Here is a 12,134-nt window from a genome sequence, read left to right on the forward strand (position 1 = left end):
CAGTTATGTTCAAATGAGACAGACTGGTTTGTTAGAAAACATGTTTGAGGCTATGCAGTGTGAGTATTTTCTTAGTCATCTGTCTGAAAATCAAAGAAGGGATTATACAGTCAATACTCACAACCCTTAAACTAAACCTCAACATTTCCCGCCTGTGACTATCAGTGTCTATTTCCTTTCATGTTTCTGACTAGTGTAAAAAGCTCAGTATAAGCTATTTTGCTTCCAAATCTACCTACAGTATATATTTGGATTTACTCTGTTTACCACATCTACAGTTACTTTGATATTTTCCTCAGAATCACAATAAAAAGAAAAACTAAATATTTTTTTTCTTTTACTTACAAGTTGCAAGTGATGATGATGGTAAATACTCATACATGTTCTGAAGAGTGTCTAATGCACACCATGAAAAATGGACACTTCATATTGGTAAATACCTTTTGAAACTCTGGAACATGGGCCATCTTTATTAATATGGACTTTCTATGACTGACCCAAAGTTTCGTACATATTATATTTTAAGGCGTTTTGCTTTTATTAGAGAAAGGGAGAGTATAACACTAGAGTGGAAAGGGGGAGTTGTATGCACTGAAGGTCATAGCTGGATTTGAGCCTTATAACTTCTGGGGGTCTCAAGGTTATCTGGCAACTGTTCCCGGACCGGAAATAGTCAGGCAAATAACACCCCATAGAGCAGCAAATTATTTTCTTTAAAATTTGGTCGGATTAAACAAATGAGATATAACTTGTCAATTAGTGAGCTTTAAAGGTGCTGGTAATTGGATTCTGTTACTTTTCAATGGAGCCATTGTAGATATTTCCCCCGTTTCCAGTCTTTGTGCTAAACTAAGCTAACTAGCTGCTCGGTGTAGCTTTATATTTACCATCCAGACATGAGAGTGGTATCGATCTTTTCATCTATTTCTCGGCAATGTGTATATCCCAAAATGTCAAACAATTCTTCTAACAAAGTTGATGATGCTGTAGGACCCAATGCTAGGCTGTAAAACTCATAAGCATGAACAGCCAGTTTGTCTTTCATCTGAAAGACAGAGACTCTACAAGAGGGGTCGATGTATCTGCAGACAAACACATACATACACGGCACTGAATGGCAATCAACGTGGCATTTGCAAGTTAGCACTCACTTTAAAGCCTCTGAAACCTGATGTTATGGAGAGTTACAAGAAGGCTGGAAAGGTAAAGTGGTATTATTTTAAAAAGCTCCAGCAAAAGCAGGACCACACCCAAAATGTGAACATGTGTAATTCCTGAAAGAATACCATCCAATGTTGACATGTTTATCTGTGGTAGGAAACATCTGCAAGTAATGTTGAAAATGTTTTCATCAAAATGAGAAAAAAGTATTTTCTTTGCTACACTGGAGGTTCTGAGATACAGAGAATAAGAGATAAAAGTGCTGCCAGCTGCTGTGTTATTTATCTTCTTTTTATTTAATTAAGGATGTGGAGAAGACTCTCACACTCATTTAAGCCTGAGGCTTTGCCTTTAAATCTTAAAAAACGTGTCATATCTTTCAGCCAAGAACAATGGTACCCACCAGAGCTATTACCAAGGTTATCCAAGCAAAACTGGTGAATCATCAAAGACAGTGCCATTGTGTACACTGGTTTGTTCAGACTTGTTCCCACTCAGCATTAACATCAGAGGCAGCATTCTGTCTGCCCCTCATGATGTTTCCACTGCAGGTCAATGGAAACACATCGGGAGCACAGAGTCATCAAGTTGTTACAGTAAATGAGCTGAGACCAGTCAAAAAACACTCGGAGTTTTGATCTCTTATTCTGTAGAGATTGTGTGTCTCCTAATGCCTTTTGATGATGAAAGGCTTGGAAACATTCATTCATTCATTAAAAATATAAGCATGAGATATATTATCAGTCTACAATTCTGGTGTTAAAAGTGGAACACATATTTTCTTGTGCAACATTATACATACATGTAGATGTACTTAGTAACCAGTACATGTATACTCTTCGTTTTAGACACTAGACTGTTGGAGGTTAAATTCTGGCAGACAGTATTGTGATAGTGTGTATGTGTGTGTCATGCCAAAACGTGACTTTTAACCCAATATTTTTTTGGCATTGTTGATAGTCAAAAAATGTATCTATTTGTATTCTCAAGCTAGCATGTCAAAACTTTCTTACGGGCAATTTACATGCAAATTTTCACATGTAATTTGGTGTGTGTGACCATAAGGTTAGACATGGAAAAACAAGTTGGTATAATAAGATAACATGATTTGATTTGAACCTTTGTGTACAAAGGCCTCATGCCAGCATTGTAACTATCATATCATTTATATTTCTCTATTTCCAAAAGAAGATAAAACAAGTTACCATAATAAAATACTGTAGTTAATCTAAATTTGACTTAAAATTAGAAATACGGATTCACTTGGAAGTCCACAATAAATTATATTGTAAATAAAGTAAATAAGAATTTCCAATGATATTTCACATTGTAATTTTGGTATTAAATGGCATTTTATATTATATCTGTTCCCCTTTCCATGCATTTTTGAAATCATCTCTTCTAGGCTTCCTAATGAATTTAAAGCAGAACATTTATGCAAGCAGTGTCTGCACCTCAGCTATGCACTGTAAGCTGTGCTCTTCAATAAAATACAGCACCTGCAGAAACAGTAATCAATGTTCATCACACACTAACAATTAAAGCCTCCATTAATTAAATTAGAAAAAATTCCCACTTTGGCTCTCCTCATGTGTAGGATCAAAAAAGATAGTGTGACAGGAAGCAATTCAATCCTGAGTCATACCATTTCCAGCTGATGTCTTAATGTTTTTCTTTTTTCTTATAAATGCGTACTTTGATATGCTTACTCACAAAGATATTTATTTATTTAACTTCTCAATGCTTGTCTCCGTGAAGTGAATGCTTTGTATTTGTCACCTACCAGATGTTGTTTAATTTCATTGTTATTCATGACATTTGATTTTCTATTTTTGTTTTTTGCATTTTGTTTCTGTGCAGCATGTGTAGTGTCTTTTAAGTGCACGTGTGCTGGGTGTGTGCAAATATGTAGCCATGCTAACATCACATGCAGACCATACCTTCAGAGAAGAGAGCAGCCTGTAAGCACTCCCTCTCAGCTGTTTCTGGTTTTATCGCTGAGAATTGAAATATGTTGTTAATGTGGCTTCTTCTATATCTGATCAAATTTTAGTTATTTGGAAGGAGGCCTTATCTTTCAAAGATAATCAAATTTTCTGGAGTTGAAATGAGTAACATCCAAAAATCATTCTGCATTCCACAAAAAAAGACATTTAACAAAGCGTCACTTATACATTTAATGCATTTCTACAGACTATGTAATAATAACTTGACCTTGAAGGAAAAGTTCAGCATTTTGGGAAACAGACGTAGTTACTTTCTTAGATGAGAGGATCCATGCCATGTCTCTCATGTCTGTACAAGTATGATGCTGCCATCAGCAGCCAGCTAACCTACCTTAGCATAAAGACTGGAAACAATGGGAGGCAGCTAGCCTGATTCTGTAACAGGTAATAAAATCTGTCTACTAGCACCTCTAAAGCTCACTAATTAACATGTTGTATCTCGTTTGCTTTATCTGTACAAAAACTGAAGTGCAAAAACAATTTGCTATTTTTTTTGAGGGGGTGAAACTATTATCTATACAATGTGGGGGATAAGTTGGGTGTACTCACGTTTTTTGAGAAATATGTCTATTGGGTTTTTCAGAATTAACATAACAATTACTCTTATGAAGGTCTACACACACAAAAAAACTCCTGCAATTCTTCTGTAACTGTTACACTGAATAATTTTACATTATCTTTATACATTACAACACTCATTTTCAAGTACTAAGCAAACATCTTGATACGTGACTTTCAAGATAATTAATAAATTGCCCCCATATTTTAAGAAAGGCATAAGTTAGTTTTTCCATGGCTAAGCAGTTAGAAAGACTCTTAAACCAATGTCCATCTGTAGGTGCCTCATTGCTCTTCCAGGCATTTGCAATACTGTATTTAGCCAGAGGTGAGCATAAAATGCACCTGACAGTCATTACTCAGGTGGAAGTAGTCCAAGAATAAATACTCGAGGGCAGACAGTGAAGCCATTAATGTAAAAAAAAAGATATGGTTTGTATGACCTATTCCTAGAATCTTTTAATGTTTTGGGCAGCTCCAAATGCATTGCACTAATGTGCTTTCCTCAAGGCCGCAATTAATATATAAATCAGGATTATTATTATTAAAGCGATGTAACAGGGAGATATATATATATATATATGTACAAATGATCCATTTAAATTGTATCAATTTAAATCTAGGGCCCATAGTCTGGCATTGTGATCGTCTTGGCAAACTCTCCTCCAGTCATATTCAGAGATTTCTAAATCTAAGTCACTAGACCAAGCTAATCTATTGTTGTTTGATGACTCTTTAGATTTATCTACAGTCATTTTATACAGAAGGGAAACCTGGCCGCAATCTTGAAGATAATCTAGAGTGGCTGTTTAAGTGCTGTTAAAATGCAAATCCTAATTTGCAAGTATTTGAAAAAGTGTTTTTTTGAAGGGATATTGTAAATTCTTTGTAAATCCTCAAAACTATAAAGTAGATCATTGCCGTTATACATATCCATAACTTTGCTAATCCCTCTCTCTGCCCAGAGTCTAAAGCCAGGGTTACCGCTGTCTGGAAGAAATCTGAGGTTTCCCCATATTGTTGTAAAACCTGATATATCTGACACTGTGGGTTTGCATTTTGTACCAGACTCTTATAGTATTCCTGACAAATGAGTAGGGGGTGTCTCTTAGCCGGTTTTTCAATGTATCAGAATACATTTAGCACGTTAGGGGTAATGGAGATGTGGTGGCATTTTCTGTTGTGACCCAGGGTATTGTAGGATTGTCTGAGAACCAATGCATGGCTGCTATAATCTGGGCTCCCAGATAATACCAGAGAAAGTTTGAAACTTAGACTCTTCCCATTTCATATGGCAAGTAAAGTAAAGGTAGTTCTAAGTCTTGGGTATTTATCATTCCAAATAAAGTTAGTTATTAATTCTTTCAGTTTAAGGAATAGATTAGATTGGGGTATAAAGGCATGGATTGGAATAGATATAAGAAAATATAGAAAATTTTGGTGTGACATTCATCTTAAAGATATTAACACAGCTAATTAAAGAAATGGGAAGATCTGGCCATCTTTTAAAGGATTCTGATACAGATGGTAAAATTGGATTATAGTTTTCTGGAACTAGGTCATTTATGCCTGGAGTGATTTGTATTCCCAAATAAATAAAGCCACAAGATGAATTATGAAGTGTATTCACTACTGGTGGATAGTCTATTGCAGCCTTTCTAGGATACAGAATATTTGTGTTATTCATGTTATAACCAGAGATAATCCCAAAAGACTCCAGTAGTTCTGTAAGTGTTGGTAGGGACTGTGCCAAATGTACTGAGGTATGTTTGTGGCTGGGACCAGTAACTTCCTGGAGTCTCTGTGGTTGCCTGGTAACTGGTCTGTTAACTGGTTCTAACTGACTTAAAGCCTGAACCCAGTCTTCTGGACTCTATTTCCTCGTTTTAACTCTAACCCCAACGTTAATCCTAGCCCAAAATATCTACAGACCATTTTCACATAATATGGGTAGGAACCAAGGAGACTTTTGTGGGAGACATTATTCTGACTTTGAAAAGTATATCGCTTAAATATAAAACTTGGACTATACCAAATAAAGTGTGATGGCCAAGAAACCAATCGGCTGTAGTCACATCATGATCTCTGTTTCAGCTCCACAATTAGGCCAAAAATAACATTTTCTAATTTGCTGTCCACACTTACACTTCTAAAAAGAGAAAACCTGTTGATTCTGCGGACCTCATAACCTTGCCTCATGCACAACTATTGTGCCAACCTTTTCATTTTGGAATGAGTTCCCCTGACCTCTTTGGTGTAAAAAACTCATTATTTCTAACACAAATTTAAACTCCATACAGAAAGAAATCTATTGACTTTGCTCAACCCAACCATTTCCAAAAAACCCCCCCCAAAAAAACCAAAGAAAAAAAAAGGTATCTCTATATTTTACTTGTCTAAGCATTTTTTAGGTTCCTTTTCTCTCTCCTTTCCCCTATCTTAATCACCGGCTTCTGTAATGAAGGTACGAGAGCAGGTCACTGTGCTATTTGTCACCTGGACAGGTGGTATTTGAAGAGAAAGCTGCAGGCCATTGACAATCAAAACAAGAGAGCCTGGCTGTTCATCCACGTCTCTCCTCGCCGACTCTGCCGGAGAGAAAGAGGTGAGAGCTCAAGAATTCCAGCCTTGCGATGAGCTAAAACTTCTCTTCTTTATGTCCCTGTGACAAAAAACAGCTATGGGGGCAAAATTGTTGTTAAAGACAACTCTAAGCAAACACACACTCTAAGCTTTGGCTCCATTTCAGACAACATGAACATAAGCGGATTTGGCTCTTGTCACCAGTTTGCATGGAGACATGTAAACACAGTCACAGAAAAAACACCCATACAAGAGTATGTTTATAAAGCTGATGGGGAAGGGAAAATGACTCACTACAGGAAAAGACACTACACTTTCCTGTAATCTCTCCTATCTCCCATGCTGTCACCTGTCTTCAAATCCAGTTAAATCAGTTAAACATGTGGAGCAACCAAGGGTGGAGAAGAGAGAATGGGGAGATCAGTGTCATACCCAAAAAGAAAGCACAGAAGACAGGCATCACATGCCATCATTCAGACCCTTTGCATACCTAGACCTCTGTCTAGCTGGAAAACAACACGGCTCTAAAACAGCAAGTGAAATGTGATAAATTCATCTTCCCATCCAGCATATGGGAGTAATAGTTTTGTTTTCGTCAGATCACCTTTCAAATTAAAAATAGAAATTGCTTGTTGGAACACTCAGAAGTTACTTTTGAAGGAAGGAAGGAAATCATTTGGAGATTCTGAGAAGCTTTTTTCCGGGGGACACTGTACAGATAAATGTTGCACCACGGGATGACAAGATTGTTCCAAAGTGACTGAGGATCACCACTGAATCTAACAAATTAATTAAATGATGATTTAACTTCTGGGTACTTTTAAAGTATCCAACTCCAACTCGTTCCCTCATAAAAAAAACATGTTCACACCTGGTGATTCACACCAGCTTGCTAGTAGAAGTTCTTTATTAAATATTACAACAAGCAATTCACTCCTACTTCACTCATTCTTGTTTTTAATCATATGCGATTCACTGGGTCCTACAGCCTGCCTCTCCAGACTCAATGCACATCTGAGAAGTTATAGCACTGGCAGACGAAGACAGAAATTGACAGGACAAGAATTTGGTGGAGAAATTATGATTGGTTCACTGACATCTTCTCCCTGGCTGCACATCAATGAAATAATATTGTGTATAATATTGTGAAATGATACCCCACAGGTATGACTTGCTTTCATTCCACTTTTTTTATTTGGGTGGGTTTGCTGCGCATGCGAGCTGGTTTTCAGCTAAACCCTGTTTCACATCCATGTACTAGAGGTGAACTCATATCTAGGAGATGATCTCTATAACCACAGTTCACAGTTCCAGGCTACTGAACAAATTCATCACAACAACAGGGATAGGGTAACTGTCTTGCTCAAAGGCACATCAGTGGTACATCAGCCTAAGGATTCCAGCAGGTCTTGGAATTCAAGGAACAAGCTAGCCTTCCTAACCTTTAGGGTGTTTACTGTTGTGGCCTGGTTATAATTAAGACAGAGGGATGTCACATGACACTTTGTGAAGGAGAACATTTTAAGATGGGACATCGGTGCAAAGTGCAAAGGGAAGCAGTTTAAACCACAAGTCATCTTGTCTCTATTGTCCCTAACCAGCACAGGGTAAAAAAGGAGTGTCAGGAGAACATACATCCTCGTGGGGGAATGTGTTTTTAATAGTGCAGCATGGTTATGGTTTCAGTTCTGCTGGCTGGTTTAATCCAAAACTTCACAACACATCTGCCTCGCACAGATTTCTTTAGGCCTCTGCCTGCCTGGCTTTTTGCACCAGCTTCTGTCTCCTCCCTCTTTTGAAGTACAAAAGAAGCTGAACTTTAATTCAGTGGCTAAGAGGCAATGAATGCAACGAAATGTGCCATCAATCTGAACAGCAAGTGTTTTGTGAAGGCAGTTTTTATCCTAAGAATCACACTTGGCATTACTGCTATATGGCATCATTTCAGATCCACCGTTGACATACAGTACATAGCAATGGTAAGAGTGGACTCACATGGAGAACACTAGGAAACACCACTAAGTATTTGCATGTTATTTCCATGGCTTCACTTAAAAGAGTCTTGTGCCAAGATGATAATTTCATGAGAATGTTAAATGCTTCAGTAATCTAATCCCTAATGCTAGAGAGGATCTTAGAAAACAGTCTGTATCAAAATATAAACCTGAAATATCTATTATAATAAGGAAATAAATATTTACGACTCAAAACCAACACAACATCACATCACACACAACAAGACCTCACACTTAACAAAACCCATAAAGTGCAAACAACTATAATGATAACAATGAATACAATGAATACAATACATAAAATAAGAATGATACTGTAAGGATATAATTACTGAAACAGTACAAACACTGTGAGTAGACCAGGGTTGTGCAGGTATTGCCATGGCAACAATAGATACCACACTAATAAGAGGTAACCGCAGGAAGCTGCTCTGTAAAGAATGGAGAGGAGTTTAATTTATGTTGATGTAAATTACAGAGGTTGAGCCTTAGAGAGGCTGGTGGGGTGACATGTTTTGGCAAGAAGATAGATGGAATCGAGGAGTGTCTGTTGACTAACTCTATTAGTATATCAACTTTTAGTAACAATACAATTACACAATTATTACATTGTGAAGAATACATTTTTTAATCACTAGAAAACTGATTCTTTATTTAGATTGGTAGATTTTCTGGATAGACATTATAGTTGCTTTAGCATGTTGATGTTTAGTAGGTATATTGTTAACCAATTCCATCATCATTGTTTTGGGTATAAGCAGGCTAACCTTTGTTACGTAGCACTTAACACAAAGTACAGCTGTGTCTGATGGGAATGTCAATGCCAATTAGTTTCACTGGTATTTAGTAATAAACCAAAGTAATGGACACATGGAAATTCTGAGCTGATTTTGGCATTAATTAAAATCAAATATGGTTTAGATATTTCACACAAAACCATAGATTTGAGCCTCATGGTATCACTAGAGAAAAGTCAGGGGAACACCAAAGTTATGTGGATTGGGCACCATGGATATCTGTACCAAATTTCGTGGCAATAAATCAAATAATTGTTAAACTTTTATAAACTAACCTTACACCTGTGAAAAGCGCACAGAAACAACAACAGACTAGCAGATGATTTCACTGAAGGGCTTTGTCACTATAAATATCAAGCGTGACTTCAGAACAGGTCATACAATAGTCTAAGCTATTGGCATTCTTTCAAAACCTCAGATTCTTATGGAAAAGAGGCTAGCAACGAGAAGTGGTGGGATACTGACTCTCTATTACAGGGAGCGTGGGAAAAGACTGTATTTTTATGTGATTTGGGTAAACATTAGGGCTTCTCCAGGAATGTTCAGTTAACCTTTGGCACATTTGTGCATATTAATTAGTCTACTAGCCCACAACAACTGCTGCCACCTAAAACCTCTTTGCAGCATGAAAGTGTGCCACCGCCAGAGTATCCTGTGACCATGACGCAGCAGGTTTCTTTTCTGAAACTGGCCCTGGTGAGCAATGTACTGAGATCCAGTACTGGGCATCTTTCCAGACTGAACTGGAACCTTTATGAGAAACCCCATCACCCCCTGATGGGGCACCAAATCCAGAGCTTGTGGTTGATGCTGACGAAACAGGTACCCCAATGCCTCTGTCAGCCAACCCACAGAGGACTCAATGATGCAAGCACCTCACAGAAGAGGAGGATTAAGACGGGGCTAAATCAGAAGGAATGTTGCAACGCTGGTCTACCTTACCATGAAATGTGACTGAAAGGCTGTCTGATCCCTTAGCCATTCCTCTCCCTGCCAGTGTGGTTGCTGTGCCAAGTTATTCCCACGATGGTCGGATGAAAGAATCACAGATGACCAAGAGAAGAGTAAGTGTCCGTTCACTTCCAGGAGCTGAAAACAAAAAGAAGCACATTTGCTTCTGCCTTGTTGAGGTACATCAAGCATATGTGATTGGGTGAAAATCCTCCATTTGGGACAATGACAACTTCATTTTGTGTGATATTGACAGAATAGACCTTTTCATGAAAGACCTTTTTACATGTCACAATAGAAAAAGCACCGTTATAACTAATTAAATCAGTGAGAACTGAATACCATTTAGCTGATGCAGTTTAAGGGTCCTGGTACTGTGCATGGTGGCTCACTGGTACGATTAAAGAATGCAGCCATCATTAATGTCATTAGTAAATTAGTAACACCTGGGCTGTGTCCTAAAATACTCCTTATTTACTCTACAGTGCAAGGCAATTGCTTTCTGCCATTTTTATTTAGTGTCTGAGTACTTTGAGTAAATGTATCCACTATATAGCACTCTCAAAAATTCCACATTGGAACGAAAAAAGCATCGTACATAGCATGTACATGCATATTATTGATAAGAAAATAACCCGCGAGCAACTCTACAGCTGACAGTGTTGATGCAAAATGACAATGATTAGTTAGTATCCGAAATCTAAATTTACTGCTCACTATTGACTAAACTATTGGGTGTCTATTAAATAGCGAGTAGTAAATGAGTGTACAACAGGGTTTATTCTGGACACAGCTCTGTGCTTTTCCTACTATGACAATTCAAAATGTCTGCTGTCAAAAAGGCCTATTGTGGAGATTAACATCTCCTTCAGTATTTTTTAGTTTAATATATAGTATGAGAAAAACAGACACTGCAGCTCTGCTTCAACAGGTATGTCACACTTTTGACATTTTTTGGGCTGATGCCTATACTGATTTTAGGGAGTAAAAAAATTCTGATATCGATATATAGCCGATGGTCTTTATATGTGTATATATATAGATATATATATATATCTATATATATAGATATATATATATATCTATATATATATATATATATCTACATAAAGCATCTTTTGTCTTTGTTTGAGATGATTCTATTTATGTATTTATTTATGTATTTTCATTACCCCAGGCATCTTTTCGGAATTATATTCTTTATAAAAAAAGTTTTCATATCGGCCCATATTGGACAAAATATACACCAATACCGATATATCTGTGATAGGCCAATCTGGGCCAATAAAATAAGACAACGGATATTTCAGTCGGGCTCTACAGATAACCTTAGTGTTTGCAGTCACACAACAAACTGCTCTTAGGGAGAATATTTCCCTTATCCAAATAAATAAATAAAAACGTGTAGAAACTCTGTAACAGTTGATAGCTAACTAATATTCCAGTGGAGGTGAGTTAGCCATGCCCTGTAATTTACCCAGCTAAGCTAATGTTACTGTAACATTCATACCACAAATGGTGCTAGTTAGCTAACTTTCGTGGGCAAAACCAGGGGGTTAAATGTAACTAAAGTGACATTACTTTTTGTAAGTGTTTGTAAGTATATTAAGAGAGCGTGTGCCTATCTAAAGCTGCGCTTATGAGACGGGACGCAATGAAAAGTCTGCGAGTTGGAGCCAGAGAAAATTGACGAGCGATACAGCTACAAAACCGGTAGGACAGCCCTACAAAAGCCGGTACCCGGCTGACTGAGCGAGTGGCCGCGTGATAAAGTTACATCATTGGTCAGCGGCCGAGTTTCCGCCATTGGGCCGTTGCTTTTTCAAAATGAATTGGCGCAAATAGTTTCTCTTACTTTATCAGGGTGCGTTTACAAGCCGTGTTGCAAACTTTGCCGACTTTTCGCACCCCTTTAGCAGTTCTTTCCTAGCGACAAATCGAGCGACTTTCAGATGACACGGATGTGAATGACCTTCTAACTTTCTCTCTGAGTGATTATTTTACATAGTAAACATAGCCGAAATCCCAGCAAAGCCGTTGTCTTTGACCAACATGTGTGGTGA

Source organism: Xiphias gladius, chromosome 21, assembly GCF_016859285.1.
Source record: "Xiphias gladius isolate SHS-SW01 ecotype Sanya breed wild chromosome 21, ASM1685928v1, whole genome shotgun sequence".
NCBI lineage: Eukaryota > Metazoa > Chordata > Actinopteri > Istiophoriformes > Xiphiidae > Xiphias > Xiphias gladius.